At 32.8% G+C, this 17,739-nt stretch overlaps 1 pseudogene; it reads right to left on the bottom strand.

Moving 5' to 3' along the window:
- Positions 1-15,280: 15,280 nt before the first annotated feature.
- On the bottom strand, positions 15,281-17,706 carry LOC148763749 (uncharacterized; annotated as a pseudogene).
- Between the last annotated feature and the right edge of the window lie 33 nt (positions 17,707-17,739).

The following is a 17,739-nucleotide window of genomic DNA, read 5'->3' as shown; positions in this document are numbered from 1 at the left end:
CAAAATAAAATTTTCAATGGTGCGTTTTATACAATGGCCGCAGTTGAGAAAAACAAAAACTGAACAGAAAACATGATCCCTGAACAAAAAACACAAAGTCAATAGATAGTAAGATACTCTAAATATTTAAAATACCTTCAAGGTGGTAGTAATGTTAAAGTTTACAATAATAATAAAATCAAAATATCAAAACCATCATTGTCACACCATAAACATTAAAATCATTGTCATGACATCTCGATATATTTTTAGCGCGAGCCAAGGCCCTGATGATGGGACTTTTTGAGAGAGCTTGCGAAGGTGAATTCCTTTAGAAAGTTCCCTAAGTAAGAGAGTATCCCTGAGTCCCTCTCGTATAATGGACGGATTTGGAAAATATTTTCATTAAAAGGTTTTTATTTGACATTATTAATATTTATGCCATTCATTTCATAATTACATCATATGCATGTCACACCCATAAAACAAAATAATGGACTTTAGGTCGCGAATAAAACAAAAAAAAAGAAATAAAATAATTATTAAGGAAACAAAAGAATAAAATTAAAAGTTAAGGCTTAAATATGATAACATATGATTAAATGGTATCGTTCGTAGAACGAGTGTCACGAGGTTGCTAATCCTTCATTGTGCATAATTGTACTCCCGAATCCGAAATAAAAAACATAGATTAGTTTGTTGTTCTTTAGATGAACCTAAAATCAATTTAAGACCTTGTCGAATAAAACGAATTTAATAAGTGGCCAATCACACCTTATAAAAAAAGATTGGTGGCAACTCCTTAAAGTTTCCACATCAAGACGGATAGGTTCCCAGATACGCACGTAGCGATAGATTAGTAGCTCAATTGGGGACGCTTTGAGAGTCGAGCCATTAATTAATCATAGGTTATCCTAAGCCTTAAATAATTTAGTGTTTCTTTTAATTTTGAACATTTGTTTTGTGCATTATTATTTTGTACATTTATTGTTTCATTGTTGTTATTTTATTGCATTTAATAATTGCGAGACATTTAGGATAGAGGGACATGAGATGAGTGATTAAAGGTTGGTCCACTCTTTCACACACACAACACATTGCATCCATGCATAAGCCTTTTATCCGAGCTCTATTCTAATTAGGAGAAGGTTAAGTAGCTACGTTCTCGGGAGGTGATAACCTCCGCATGTCCTAGTGAAATACCTCTACTTAGATTGAACCTAGTTTGTTTAAAGCTTGTAATGGGTGAGGACCGAGTTACCTTGCTAGCCCAAGTAAGATGATAGCGAGGAACAATTTGGGAACTTTTAGCTTTGAATGAAACCAAACTCAACATGTAAAAAACCAAGAGTAACCATCCCATAAGTAAAGCTGTACTGAACTTGTCATGAAGAGTACACCCTAATTTCAAACACATGAAGGAACAATTTTGTCCTAGCAGCCTTCTTTTTGATAAAACAAAAATAACACATGTCAAAATAACTTTTTTTAAAAAAAAGTAATAAAAAAAATAAAAAATATTTTTTTTTCGTTTCTTTTTCCGTCTTGTACTTGTTTATGTTTGTGAATATTGTGTTGAGCCTCAAAATAGGTGCATATAAATGTTGAGACTATGGTGGATGAACTATAGTGATATAGACACGGGGATGCGTTCTAGATCACAGTTGATATAAACATTGTGAATATTTATATGCAATGAGATAGAAACCACACGTTATGTTGAGAAGTTCTGAAATGATGTGATCTTGATGAGTTATTTATAAATTCTAATATGTGAATGGAAATGTATGTGAATGTGATGGATGACTAGCCCTTGCATTATTGATTAAGGCTTACTTGGATCTAGTGGGCTATACTCATGTAGGTTCATGTGCCAATTATGAACCCCTCAGAAAATAGGATGTGACATTTTCACTTGCACTTTTGCTACTTTCTGTTATTGTTTGGAAGCTTCCTTAGAACTTTACTTTTTTTTTTCCTTATCCGTCTTTCTTCTTTTCTCTCTCACTTCTGTCACCTAGGTCTTTTTTTCTTCATATCACTTTTGCACAATCCATTTTTGTGTTATGACTAAGTCCGTAGTTCCATTGCTCCCTCCTTGCTTCTAATTAGGGTGGATTCCATCGCTCTTTCTCGATTTGGGTCTCGGTTGTACACTTCTCTCCCTTTCTCATGTTCCATTTGTCTTGGGCTTGTATTTGCTCTCTTTTCTCAACATAATCAATAAGATTTCTTATCTCTGTTGTTTGATTTGCTCTAGATATTTTATTTTATTTACAAAGGACCTACTATGGCTCAAACAAATATGTTCTTTTCTTTATATTGATGATTTGTTTTAACAAAAAGTCCTTACACCTATACCTGATGTAGTTGAAAATCTTATTCACTTGAACAAATAGACTATCAAGGCTTGCGTTTTGAGCCTTATAATCTTTATATATACATATGCTTTAAGCACACTTAATAATAGATTGTCTTTACAGGAATTGAAATTATTAGCGGATGAAATCTGTTTGGAATTGTATTTGATAATGTCAAGAACTCAAAGACCTTTCAAGGCTAGTTTGGCAGTAATGGGATTGATGGTTGCATTACATTATGTTTTCCATGAGGAGTGAATACGATCCATTTAGGGAAGGACTTGTAACTCTCGAAGGGGCTACCAATCGTCCAAAGGGTTGGGCATGGATTCAATAGTAAATATGTTAGACTTGGTATTATTTCTTACCCACTGTTTAGCTATATTTTTACTTTAGAGAGAATCACCACTTTAAAAGCTTTACTTTTGTTATTTAGATTTCATATGCTAATAAAGTTTCTCTTAGTTTGGGTGCATAATATAAAATCTTTTCTCTTATTACAAATTGATTTGTCGGTACTTAGCAATTTGGATTGTTGATATTTGTTATGTGTAATTTTGGTTAAGATCTTATTCAAGGTTGCTCAGTTGCTGTTTTGTTTTATTTAGCTTCCATCAGCAAATTATTGTTTCTATTCAAAATAAAACTTGGATTTTAAGAATTCTACTTCATTTCAAGTATGGTAGTTGCACAACTTATTACTTTCTTGGCATTAGTATTGGTATAAAATTAGAATTAGCCAATATATTTATTTTTATTAGCAAGCATCAGATTATCACTTTCTTTGCATTAATATTAGTATAATATTAGTATTAGCCTATATATCTATTTTTATTAGCAAGCATCGGCTTATCACTTTTTTTTTGCATTTTTAACTATTTTGCTTTAGATTGGTTATATTTAATGGAAAAAGGTCTGATGAAATTGATAGTTTTCTATTTGTAGGAGAACTGTGTTGTAATGGTGTTTGGCTTCAAAACATGTTATTTGAACTTTAGAAAGATATATAATTTTGGAAAAAAATTATTGATAATCTTTTCTATATAATTTTTCATTAGATTTATGGGATTGGAAGTTCTATTCCCTAAATGAGCCTCTATGCCCAGCATTATCAACATTGACAAAGTAATTGTAGCCCTGCTTTAGGTCTTTCTCTTGCTCTTTTCTTCTTTTGCTTCCACTTTTTGTTTTTCTCTTTGATTTCCCCTAAATTTTGGCCATTACTTCTCAACCATTTTCTTTTTGTTCTGGCTTTGTTTGTGTCAAGGCCCATGTAGAAGAGAAGTAATCATCTAATGTGAGTTTCTTGCTTAGAAGATCAAAATTACTGTTTTATTTAAAATATGGCAAAATTATTAAGTTATTTTGGTTTTGAACTTACAACATAGCATTGATGGATCAAGATTTTTTCTTAAATACCCTGGCATATGCTATAATTGATTAAGCTTAAAGGCTTAAAAATCCTTTCATTGTAGTTAAGATAGCTTGATATATCTTTCATGTTCTTCTATGAATCACTTTATTTATGATATTGTGGTTTATGTTTTAATTTCTATGTAAGTTTGATCTAAGTTGGTGAAACAAAACATTTTGATTTGTAGACCTTTAACAGGTTCTGTATAATGTCCTTAGTGATCTCTTTCTTATAAAAATTATACTAATTAATTTTAAGATTGGAAAAAACAAAAAGTCTAAAAGCTCTATCTTGTAACTATTATAAGTTTAAGAGTACATAACAAATTAAGAAACTTAAGAGTACATAGCAAATCAAGAAAACTTTAGATGCATGATGGTCAGGTGCCCTTTCCAAAGCTTCCATAATGTGTAAATAAGTATCCAAATCCCTTTAAATAACCTCACAACTGCCTAAATTAAAGAGAAAAAGAAGAAAAAGATGTTCTCTCTTCTATTGAGAAATCTAGAAAACTTGAATTTGGTGCTTTAGAAATATTTTTGCTGTTTTTGAGCTGATTCTGAAAGTCTAGTTTTGAAACTGAATTATGTAGGTTTGAGGTGCTTTTAATCCTTGTTTTATACAATAGGTATCTAATTATAGTTAATTTCCTTAGGCTTTGTTGATTCCAGCTTTTTTCGTAATTTCTTAACACTGTTTGGTTTTAGTTAGATTAATTCTTGAAATCTATATGGTCATTCTTTGATTAGCACCTTGTTTGAACCCTATGAACTTTGAATTTTGTAGTTATGGTTCTTTTAGATATGGTTATATGTAATCCATGTACTGAGTTTTAACTTTAGCTAACTAAAGTGGTCTATGAATTCTACCAATATGATAATAAATCAATTCATTATAGCCTTAAAATTTACCTTCAATGAACAAAATATGTAAAACCTGACCTTATAAACACATGTCATGACATACATGCACCGAGTAGCATGTTATTACGCTAGGAAAGTCCTAAGAATAGACGAAACTCGGTATTGTACCTAATGGTACACTTGAGTTGATTTAACCTCAAACTAGTTCAAATAGGAATCGTAGGATGAAATTTAATATTTTACAGTTCGGGAATGACTAAAAATGATTGTTTGGAGTTCGAGGGTTCATTTGGGGTAAAATTGGAAATTTTGATGTTTAGGGGTAAAATCGTAATTTTACCACCCGCAGACAAAATTTGAGATTTTGAGAGAATTTAGATCAAATTTGACAAATTGGGGAATGGTATGAGTATAAGGGATGAAAAATATGTCTATGGGCAATTTTTCAGTTTTTTGGGTAAAAGTGTAATTTTTCACTTTTACGGGGGCAAAAGTATAAATTTCAAAAATTACTCCACCAAGACTTTGGATAAGTCTGAGAATTTTATCTAAGCTATGGATATGTGGGACAAGTGTATGGTGAAAATTTGGAAACAAATGGATGAAATTTTAAAAACGGGCCAATGGGAAAGTGACACATGGCATTTTTTTTAATGGTTTAATATTATTTTAATGAAAAGTCAGCCTATTTAAACCCCATATTAGGTGCTGGCCGGCCATAAGGAAAGAACAAGAGAGAAAATAGAGAGGAGATGAAGAAAAGAGAAAAACAAAGGAAAACTAGAAAATTCAAAGGGAAAATCGCGTTTTTCGCCCGTTTACCCGTCTAATGGTAAGATTTTTCGACTTTAGCTTGATTTCTACCTTTCCTATGCCTTTATTTCCATTAAGAATGCTTGAGGAGAGAGATCAAAAAGTGAAACCAAGGGCTGGCCGAAATTCTAGGGGAGAGAATTTGAAATTTTTAGGTTTTGATATTTAGTTAAATTGGTAGTTTTAGTTAGTTAAATGTGTATAGAAATTAAATTGGGCAAGAAAGCATGAAATTTTCACAATACCCACCCTTGGCTGAATATGCATTGATGTACAATGATGATGAATTGATTTTTATTCTAAGAGAAATGAAGAGAAAATGATGAAAAATGGTTAAATGTGATAGAAAAACAAAGTGAAAAATTTACCGAGTTAATGTCCCATTTTTGACCAAATTTTCCAAAGAGGAAAGTGAGCTGATTTTGGTGATTTTAGAAGGTTATTGGCTGATATTTAATGGTTAGAAATTTTGGAGAGAAAATGGGACAATTTAGATCTAAAATGGAACGCGTTAGCAATTTATCGGGTAAAGTGCCAAAAATAGGTTAATACGCGTTTAAGCCGTTTTAGGCTATTGCATTTCATACCATGCATTAGTATAGGATTTAAGTCAATTATATAGTGATTTAGCATCAATGTGGTGAATTAAGTAAATTTTGTAATGTGTTTAGGAGGAGAGCCTTCCAGTAAAGGCAAGGAAGTAATACCTGACGAACAGTGATCGGGGCACCTAAAAATCAGTTAATTTGTATAAACGGTGAGTAAACTTATTATTATTGTAAATTATCTAGAGTTTATTTTTAGATGCTTTTTATGTATTTTATGAAATGAAAACGAGATTAAAACGAGATTTTTGATGTTTTAGAAATAAATATGACAAATAAAAATATATTGTGTTGATTATGAAATTGAGTAATTGGAGGCTGACAATTATTTTGAAATATATATTTTCCTATGAGTGGCTTATGAAATATGAGTATAGGTGGCTATATTTGATAAATTGTATTGGGAATTTATGTAAGCTGTTTTTATTATGCAGGCTGGGTACGTAAATAAAAGCCACGTTATACTGTTGAAATTTTATTAAAATTGGTGGGTTTAGTCACTGTAGTGATGGGTTTCCGTGGACTACCTATTAGAGGGGCACGGTAAACCCGGTTACATAGTTACTCCGATTGTAGAGGCGAGGAGGGTAACTCCTGGGGTATTATTAGAGCTCACTTCACGTCGAACCCCCACGTGAATGTGTAACTCGGCCAATGCCAAGGAACAGATTGTTTTAAAAATAAAAATGTGTTTCACGTGTAAATATCATAACAACCTTAGCGGACTCGGATAGATGCCTCGGCCAAGGTATCCCTGAGGATTAGTTTTGGCTTGAGCCTTGTTTTTTAATAAAAGACATAAGCCTTAACAATTGTTTTGGTAAATTACAAATATTTTATGGTTTAAGGAATAAATTGAAAACCTTATGAAATGGTTTGTGATTTGTTGTTTAAACTTGCCTCCATGTTACTCACCTTTAGATATTTATGATAATGTCTGTTTACTCATTGGGATTGCAAAATCTCACTCACCTCCTTTCCAAACATTTCAGGTCTGTGGTAGCTTGTAGATACCTTATTTTGTCGAGGATTCTAGTTGACATTTTTATCTCACAAACAGTAAGTTATTATCACCAATACTTGGTGTATTTTGGTCCACTTGTCATTGTAATTATTATTGTACATTATAACTTTGTAAATTATTGTATGTATGAATTTATTTTACTTCCAAGTTATAAAAGATTTCTTACACGTATTTCTATAAATATTGTTTTATATAAAAATCTTATATTTTAATCAATATTTTGAATAGTAATATTTGTCTATAAATCCTTTTAAAATATTTTTGTCTTTTGATTTACTTGAGCCGGAAACTACTGGAAATTGTTTAAAATGGAATGTTTAAAAACGATTTCTCACAGAAAAGGTAAGAAACTGATATGTAAGCCTTACGGGGTTCTGATTGGCATTCCGGGTAATGAGTGTCAATTGGGATGTCGCGGCAGTTGTCATGGGTCCGAGGGAGGTTCCGGGTCGTGACAAAATACTTAGTACGTCAGTCTATACTTTTTTAGCATGTTTTGAGCATTTATCAATGAAAATTTATTCTAATTTAAATTAATTATTTAAATTGGTCTAATGACATAATATGAAGCTCCTATGGAGTAAGTCATATCTTTAATGTTTTCTTGCATGATATAATATATTTGATTGAAAATGGTGTTTTTGTACGAAATTGAGATCCAACTATGAGATTATGAAATGCTATGAATTATTTGGACTATGATCACTTATAGGAAAATTATAAGAAAGTGATTTATTATTTGTGGTCTCTTTTATACATTAGTGAAGCCTGTATTTCATGTACCCATTTAGATTGAACCAATAGGAGTTTGACTTGTCCAATTAATCTATAGAAGTTTCAACTTTTCTAGTGCACAAGTGGAGAATATGTTATATGAACATTTGGCTGGTAGCGCCTTATTATGGGAGTTTAACCGTTAAGATGCATCAACAAGAGTTTAAATTTCATTGTCTGATTTTGAAAGGGAATTAAATATGAACTTTTAATATCTTAGGATTGTTAAAGTATCAAATGAATTTTTTGAATTATGGATATTTGTTGATTAAGCTTTGAAAGTATTCACTTATGAAATATGAACTCTTTGTCTTCTTTCTCTACCTAGTCTACCTTTTAATTGATTTACTTTTTAAAAAAAATCTTTTCTTTCTTTTTTCTCATTTTTCTTACAAAAAATTAAAAAAAGAACTAGTTATAATAGTTGATGGTCGAATTTTGCAATCGTCAACCCCGATTTTTTTTCATGTTCACACCCTCCTCTTCCTTTTAATCGGTTCACCTTCTCTTTTTTCTCTTTCTTTTTCTTCTTCTCTGTGTTTTTTTTCTCCTCTTTTCTTGGCCTTACGTCATCAACACTACTAGTACCGGTGATAGCCTTCTGTCTAGCAAGTTAATTAATGAGCAAATTAAAGTTGCTAGGCAAGAAAAGCTAGACCAGTGGTCATTTAAACAAAAACTCCACCCAAGTAGTGTGGGTTTAAGTTGTTTGTTGTGTCTTATTTTCCTTGGATTGATGAAATTGAAATATAAGGCATTGAAACAAACGAAAATACGTGGACAAATTAGATGGTTGTGGGTAAATGTAATGCATTAAAATGACTTAATTTTGAATTTGGATAATGTAAGGTGTTTGTAGGTGGGCAAGACCATCAATGCACTCGTCCCTTGTGATTCAAATCAAAATGATGCGTGTCTCTTTCAAGGACAGTACAACATTTTTAATTGGTGGACATTTCTTTTAAGATTAAAAATGTAAAGGCGTGGTTGGAGTGCTTTTGAGAAAAAAGGAGTAGCTTGAAGACTTTGTTTGGGATTTTAGACAGCACATGGATTGCATTTGAAACACATCCTTATCTTTTTTTCTTTCATATGGTTTAGGTGACTACGGACAACTAACACAATGCTTAGGTTACGTTTGGTATATTGCAAGGAATGTGATTGCTAGGAATATAACTTTGCAGTGTTTGGTATAATAAGGGAAAATGATGATTACAAGAAATGTGATTACTAAAAGGATTACATTTTAGTGTTTGGTTTGTAAGCATTTTACTAGGAATGTAATGTAAATTGACAAAATTACCCTTATGTATAAAAAACGTATAAGTTGAATAAACTTTTAATTTTTATATAAAATTTGACTTTTCAATATTAAGCAATTAAAATAATAAATAATAACATTAAAAGAAAAACATAATATTTTTTAAAAATGTATTAAAATCTTGAAATATTTAAAAAATTCATAAATATATATTCTTGCTTAAACTTATTAAAATTAAAAATACTAATGGTAGTTTGGAATTATGATCTGACTAATATAAAAATATTATGCAATAATCATGTTGTAGGACCTTCTCTTCATCAAAAACTCAATTTTGATCCTTTTGCACGAGTTGGATGTGAAACATTGTTCTTTGACTTTCACATGATAGCCTCTATTGATATATCAATATAATCTATCGATGCATACAATCACATACAAAATCTATCTATAAATGTGTACACTAGTGGAAGATGAACTGGCATGTATCGATAGATTTGAAATCTATCGATAGATTATTCACTGACAAGCGTACATGATGCTTCCTCTCTCTCATAACCGAGGCCTCCAAAACCTTTCTCCTTCAAAACCTCTCAAGTTCATTGTAAATTTGTCCGATTCTAAACTATTTAAAGGGTTTCCTTCTCAACTTTCATCATCGAACTCATAAATTAACCAAGTGTTGCTTTCAAATTTCATCAAAAATTTAGTTTAGGGTTTAGGGTAAAACCTTAGATCTTAATCCCCCAAATTATTGGATTCCCTTGCGTTTTGAGGGAAATTCTCTCCATTAAATCATTTCCCTCATTCTTTTTGACATTTTACCGAATCGTTTTAAAACAAAACACCCCAAGCCTCCAAATTTCATAATTTCTGGAAATGAGTCGTAGACCTAAGTGCACAAAGGTGACTTATAACAGGGGTTCAGGCGGCTCTGCTCGTGCGTAAACATCTTCAGCCTCAATCGTGAGTTTGTTTTTACAAAATTTCACTCATTCATCGCACGCTGAAATATTCAACGCTAATTTCACCAAACGCAAGGTAATGCTCGGACGTATAATTGACTCTGATTACTTAAAGTCAATTAATTTCCCATACCTTGCGAACTTTGAAAATAGATGGACACATTATTTATAGTTGAATAGAAAATATTATGAGAATTTGGTTCGGATCTTTTACTTCAATGCAACATAAAAATATGTTAAGTCAGAAACAAGTCAGCTAGTGAACCATGACGATACGTTTGTCACCCACGTCATGGGACAACGGATCTTTGTTACTGGTGAGCTGATAGAATGAGTCCTTCACCTGACTTCCCTTCGAGAAGATCTTCGCTATGTCTTTGATAATGTTGACCTTCGGTCGACGTTTATCTACCTTCCACTAAATGAGAGAGGCATGTTAGCTTTAAAATTATTATAGTTTTGATTATGACAAAATGATCAAATTTGCTTGAACATTATTTGAGTAATCCTTGACAATTTCTTGAAATGATTTAACTCCCATACATTTGTTCTTACATGGACATAAGCTTAACTCTTGAAGTTATTGAACTATATCTATAAGCTTGTATGACTTAGGTGTATGGGTGCTTATGAATTTGATTCATTAAAGTCTGATTTAAAGATTAAAAGAAAATCTTGATGCACTCATTAAGGGGGAGTTTTGAATATCTTGTTTAATGATGAAAAAGAAAATGGAAAGAAGGAAAACTAAGTTAAATAGAGTTTGATAGGTCTTCATGTTTAATTTATGTGTGTGATGCTTAGTTACTTATGACATTCTGCTTTAATAATTGTTGATGGTTAGGATTTGACAATCTGCTGTGATAATTGCTGATGGTTAGGATTTAGATGCTGATAACTTACTTTTGTTATGCTTTTATGTTATCTTTGTTGGCTTGTTAATGAGATTTGATTCTAGAATGGATATGGTTTGTTGATGATAAGTTGATGATGGTATAAATGGTCATAATATTGATAATATCTTGTTACTTATAACTGGCAGCTCTGCAAGCTCGTAAGACAATTCATGAATATGCTCTGTCAAATGTCTGAATCAATGCTTGTTATTTTCATTAGGAAATAGATAAAAATTAGCTGACCTGTTAAGTTAGATAACAAAATAACTTGAAAAGATCATGCATACATTAAGGGGGAGCACACACTTAGGGGAGAAATTCCTCATCTTGTGCAGAACAAAAAGAACTAATAGACACTATGATATTAATCAAGGAATGTTTTGTCATCATAAAAAAAGGAAGATTGTTGGCTCCATAAGTTTTTGATGATAATAAATCATTCCCATTCATTTATGTCTAACTCTACTACTTGAGTGTGTAGAACAAAAATGTATGTCAATAATAAATTAATAACTCAAAAATGAAGGTGGCTGGTTCAGAAATAGAGACAACTTAATTGACTAAGGAGCATTGTTAGTCGACTAAGATCTTATTACTAGAAACTGGGTTCAGAAACAAAGACAACTTAAACGACTAAGGAGCATTGTTAGTCGACTAAGAGCTTACTGCCAGAAACTGAGTTCAGAGATAGAGATGACTTAATCGACTAAGAAGCATAGTTAGTAAACTAAGAGCACATTGTCAGAAACTTTAAATTTCAGCATAAAAGGACAAAATAACGGCCAGAAATGGCTAGTTTCTGTCTCCAATGGCCAGAATTGATTTTGCAAGTATTTAAAGCCTCTCCAATAGTCAAAAACAGGATAGAGAAGTTATCAAAAGTGATTTTGAGCTTAAAAGACCAAAAACCTTCTCTTTTCACTTGTATTTCACTCCTATCCTTTGAAGAAGAGTTTGAGCTTAACTTTGTACATCTTAGATCAGCTAGGTGATAAATTGTACTTCATTTTTCCCTTATTTCCTGTTTACTTAGAGTGTCAGAGACACTCTAATGGGTTGTTCAAGCTTGGGTTAGCTTGGTTGTTGTGATAGGTTCTAACTTAGCCTTAAAAAAGTTAGTTTTGGGTTTTGGTTGATCTCATGAAAAACCATTGTTAAAGGTTGTGGTTGAGCCTTTAAAAAGCCATTTTGGGTTTTGGTTGATCCCGTGAAAAACCTTTGTTAAAGGTTGTGGTTGAGCCTTTGAAAAGCCATTTTGGGTTTTGGTTGATCCCCGTGAAAAACCATTGTTAAAAGTTGTAGTTGAGTTTGTGAAAAGCTATTGTAAAAGCTTGGTGGAAGCTTGGGAATTCCACTAGTTTTAATGATTTGGTTTGGAAAATCCTTGGTTGAACAATCAAGGTAGTGGATGTGGGTCTTTGACCGAATCACTATAAATCTTTGAGTATTGTCTCTTTTGTTTTATTTTTCATTTTCATTCTTTCTAAAATCATTCCTTCATCTTGCATCAAATTTCTCATCTTTGGCCTTCAATTTGTCCCCAATTAGAAATCAAGTTTAGTAAGACCTAAAAAGTGCTATTCACCCCCCCTCTAGCATATTTTTTTGGGACCAACAAGGCAGTGCTAGTTGCACAAGGTTATATTTCTTTGATAGAGTCTTGCACCTCATCATCACTCACACTATCCTCCTCACGGCTCGAACTACTCAACTATCACCACAAAGGACCTTTGGTTCTTATTTAACATCAAATTAAATCACCATATTGACCTTGCTAAATTCATCATGGATGACATGCTCCTGACCATTCAAGGGGGCATAAAAAACCTACTTTACAGCATGTTGATTAGTGAAATCATAGACTACTTCAAAGTTGGCACCCGTTGTGATATGCCCAAAAATCATGCTTTGTTCAATCCTATCGAGGAGTATATTATTAAAAAGCTAGGTTTTAAGTTCAGAAACAACAGTTGGGTTAGGAAAGGGGTAGTCGATAACCCGGTGTTTGATAAAGAGGGGAATGAGGGTAAGCAGAGTGCATATCATAGTGGCCTCTCTACTGCTCAACCTAGTGCACCTATTTCCACCACATTCGATGTTGAGAAAGCTTTCACTAGACTTTTCTCATTTATGGAAACAATGGACTCTAGGTTGACTGCCTGTATGGATTTGTTTGAGGTGCAGAATCAAGAGATGTTGCTGTGCCAAAAATACTTGGAGGATCAATTTTGCTCTCAATTTTCGCCACCATCATGAGTTCTCACTGAATACATATGTTCTACTCAGTTTTTGGACTGTTCGATTTGATGGCTACCTGTCCATCAGATTTTGGTTGTATTTACAAGTATTTGTATCTTCGGCTACATGTTTGTTCTTTCTATGTTTTTGGATCTATAGGGTATTTTGAACTATTGCTGCTTTTAATGCTTTAAATTGAGTCTGTTTCGGTTGATTGGGTGTCTTGTTTTTCTTATGAACTTTTGTGATGGTTTATGATCTTATCAGTTGATTTTTGTTTTCAAGTTATGGGGCATATTTTTGTTCAGGCCCCTGAAATGAATTGTACAGATTTAAGGGGTGGTTCTTTTGTTTTTGTCTTATCTTGAGTTCTAAAGCTATAGATTTTTTTTTTGGTTTTTGGATAATTGAGTAAGGGTCTCTGTGAGGAAATATTGGGGATGTACGCCATAGTCAAAGGGATCTCAACCAATATGCTTTCTTCCTTATTTGTAAATAGTGGGAATGTTGTATTCCCGCTATTGGAATGAAATTCTATGAATGCATTTAAAAAAAAACTGCATTAAATGAATGAGTTTCCTACTTTCTTAGGTTGCACTGTTGTTTTCGTATGTACTATAAAGGGGAAGATTTTTTCCCTTGGTTTTTAATAAATACTTTTTGATTGCTTTTGAAAAACAATCAACAATGCGCACGCAAAACCTTTTACAGTATGAATCTATCGATAGATGTAGTCATACATCGATAAATTAAGAATATCTATCGATAGATTCATATTGCAAAGGCGTAATATCTAAAAACCATGAACATCTATTGATAGATTCCTTAATATATCGATATAATGTTAGAGTATTTTATAACAACTCAATCATCTATCGATAGTTATCAATATCTATCGATAGTTCTCCACCCATGAGCAACACAGGCCCGGTAACTATTGATAAATGACAACATCTATCTATAGTTCGGAGAGCGTTTGTGAAACTATCGATAGATCACGATATCTATCGATAGTTATCAATATCTATCGATAGTTCTCCACCCATGAGCAACACAGGCCCGGTAACTATTGATAAATGACAACATCTATCTATAGTTCGGAGAGCTTTTGTGAAACTATCGATAGATCACGATATCTATCGATAGTTCTTCACCCGCGAGCAAGGTAGCCTTGGTAGCAATCTATAGATGACAAAATCTATTGATAGTTCAGAGAGCTTTTGTTAAACTATCGATATATCTCGGTATCTATCGATAGTTTTTCACCTGCGAGTAAGATAACCCCGGTAGCTATCGATAGATGACAACATCTATTTGTAGATTCCCGAAGGGTAGCATAGCACTCTTTGCATCAATTGATAGACATCATGTATCTATCGATAGATGATCAACCAGAAACAAGGGTGGCACAATAGCTATTGATAGTTTTGGGACGATCAATAGATAAAAAACTCTTATGAAAATATATCGATATATTTATTAAACTATCGATAGAGCTACTAAGCTTTTATAGAGGTTTAAAGAACATCTATCTATAGATGGTGAACAAACCAGTATAAATAACTTCGTCCATGTTTATTTGATGTTAATTCTTCTCCCTGTACAATATTATACTGTTTACATTTTCAAATATAAGGATCTAACCTAAGACAATACCATAAACTTAAGGATCTAAACTTTAAATAGGAAGATTGAAACAAAAGTTCAATAGTTCCTAATATATTAACATCCATTCAAACACTAAGTATTATTTACAACAAACCACATTGAAACTGCAAATATTAATAAACGTCAGTTCTGACTTAACGACAACAGAAAAAAGGTTAACATTAATAAACTAATAACTACTTGTCCATTCTATTTACTCTATATTGATGAGCCACTAAGCCTAAGCACTTTTTTCACATAAAAGATCTTGTATTCCTCTGACATGCTGTAGAAGTAATTAACTTTCTTCTGGTCAGTGCAAATAATTTCTCCAGCCGTAATAACATCATCACGAGTTAACCTTTGAAGACCTTCAAATCCCTTCCAGATCTCAAAAACCTCCATCGTCTTGTCATCTTCAGCGGCCATGTGTTTAAAACACTAGGCCAAGTTACGAATTTCAGTAGTTGCAGCTTGACAAACATCCTTCAAATCACTTATATTGTTAAAAAATGCCAACTCCTCAAGACTACTACTACCGGATTTGGTTTTAGCTTTTTTCTGAATCAAATTTACCTCAAGCGACACTGAATTCCTTCTTGAACCAACAATAGATGTCTCAGTGTTGGCATTGTCATGTTGAGTGCCTGACAAAGTCTTTGGAATGTTGACAAAGTTCACATCATCGTCTTCATGTTCACAACCCAATCCATTGAATGCATCTAAAGTTGCCCTTGCTGTTGCTTCCTTAGATTCTATGTTCTTCACGGCATCCGTCGGTGCCTCTGCTTGTTCTCCAATTTCCCTATCTCTCCAAGTATAATTGCTAACTTATCAAAATGCGAAAAAGGCTTATTTCTAAGTCCTAAAGCAGTTGGATGACCCTACAATTCAGTTTCAAAATAAACATTAATGAAAATAAGTAAACAATTGTATGGATCAAAATCAATATTAAGCACATGAGAGTGACATAAATAACAAGGAAATATTTGATGACACCCATGTTGACTTACCTTCACCCATCCATTCCAAACGTCAGTGTCACAAGTGACACATTTATTCATGTCATCCCACCCAAAGCTAGAAGCAGAATGGTCTACCATTTTAGCAACTTCCTTATATTGTGACTTCAGTAACCACATTCTAGATTGTATATATGGGATGCCTTTAATTTGACAATTTGTGATCTTTTCAGCTATCCATTTCTCAAGTTGTTGCAAGTAACTAGGCTTAAAAGTCCCATTATCTCTAGTCCAACCACCAACAATCACAAGATCCAAGCAACAATCAATTAAAATTGCATCTTCAAGAGGAGTCCACTGATAGGTGGATCTTTTACTTGCCTTTTGTGATCCTTGAGTTAATGTTTCTTCCATCTATAATAACAAAATGTTAGCAATTGCTCTTTGTACACGAGAGGTAAAAGTGTATACAAAAAGAACTTCACATTTCTTCACACAAAAATGCAAGAACCTTAAACTTGTCTACACACAAACTATGCAAAATATGCCCACCTCTATACAATCATTACCTTATAACACAGTCAACCTTAGCAACGCTAAACCCTAAATCCTAAACATAGCATCTAATAATTACAAGGACAAAAATATTATGTTACGTTACGTGTCATTTCTAGAAGTTAACCAGTCATCCCACATTTCTTCTGCCAAGTTATTTCTCCAATTATTCCATTCGTTTAAGCTCTCAATGTATTGTATCATATTCGCATTTTCCTATTCTGCTAGTCTGACATATACCTAATTGAATTTAGCCTCAAGTGGATCATGTGTCATCTCCCTCCTAATATGATTGGGTAACAAAGCACATACCGATATAATTCGGCATTTGGTTTTCACTGGATACTAAGGCCTCTTACAAAGTATTGCCCATCTCATCTTAAGAAATCAGAAACATATCTCAATAACATTTCTAGCACTGGAGTGTTTGTAATTAAACAATTCTTCTTTTGATCGAGGAGTTCGATTTTGCCTCAATTCATTCAAATGATATCGTTCACCTTTATATGGAGTTAAAAATCCCTTTCCATTATATGGAGTTAAAAATCCCTTTCCATTTATATATCCAGCATCACATAAATAGTAAAAACCTATGATAAGAAAATAGTTTTGTATGAGGAACTAAATATATCAAGCTAACAGTAATAAAACTCTTTAATTATTAATTTAACACACGTCAACCCCTTATTTACCTTTGGGGACTTTCAAACCATTTCTTCTAGAGATTGCATCCCGAAGAACCCTAGAGTCTGCAACTGAACCTTCCCATACAGGTAAGATATATATGAACTACATATCTTGTGAACATACCCCTAAGACATTTGTGGCAATCTCATTTTTTCTTGTTCTGTATCTAGGCTTATCATTTTCTAAGGCATTAACTTTAACATATGTCCCATCTCAAGCACTTAAACAATTCTATTGTTTCCAATAGAATGGTGACACAAACTTATATCTTATTAGATTCAAACACATAAAAATTTTATATGTAAATTATAAAGAGAAACCATATTAAGTTTACCTTGAACCATTTCCATCGTAGGTTAGTTGAATTCTCGGTTATGGGCTCCGGAGTCTTCAGTAGTATTGCTTGTAACCTCAACACATAATTTAAAACCACCCCAAATTGCTTACTCACTGTCTCACCACTTCTAAAAACTCTCTCTTTATTATCCTATTCTTTGCATGATGAGCAATGATGTACAAAAAGATTGCAACCATTTCCTCAACATTCATGTGTGTTGTTGGTTTAAGCATACCAATGGTTTCAAGCAAATTGCATAGTTTATAGAAGGCATTTCTATCCATTCGGATATGTTCAACACATGTTATATCAGAATTAAAGACCATTCTTCTAAAGTTCAATTGCCCTATAATATGCCT

This window comes from Theobroma cacao, chromosome 3 (genome assembly GCF_053813885.1).
Source record: "Theobroma cacao isolate CCN51 chromosome 3, ASM5381388v1, whole genome shotgun sequence".
NCBI classification, from domain to species: domain Eukaryota; kingdom Viridiplantae; phylum Streptophyta; class Magnoliopsida; order Malvales; family Malvaceae; genus Theobroma; species Theobroma cacao.
This window is presented reverse-complemented; position numbering and strand designations above follow the sequence as displayed.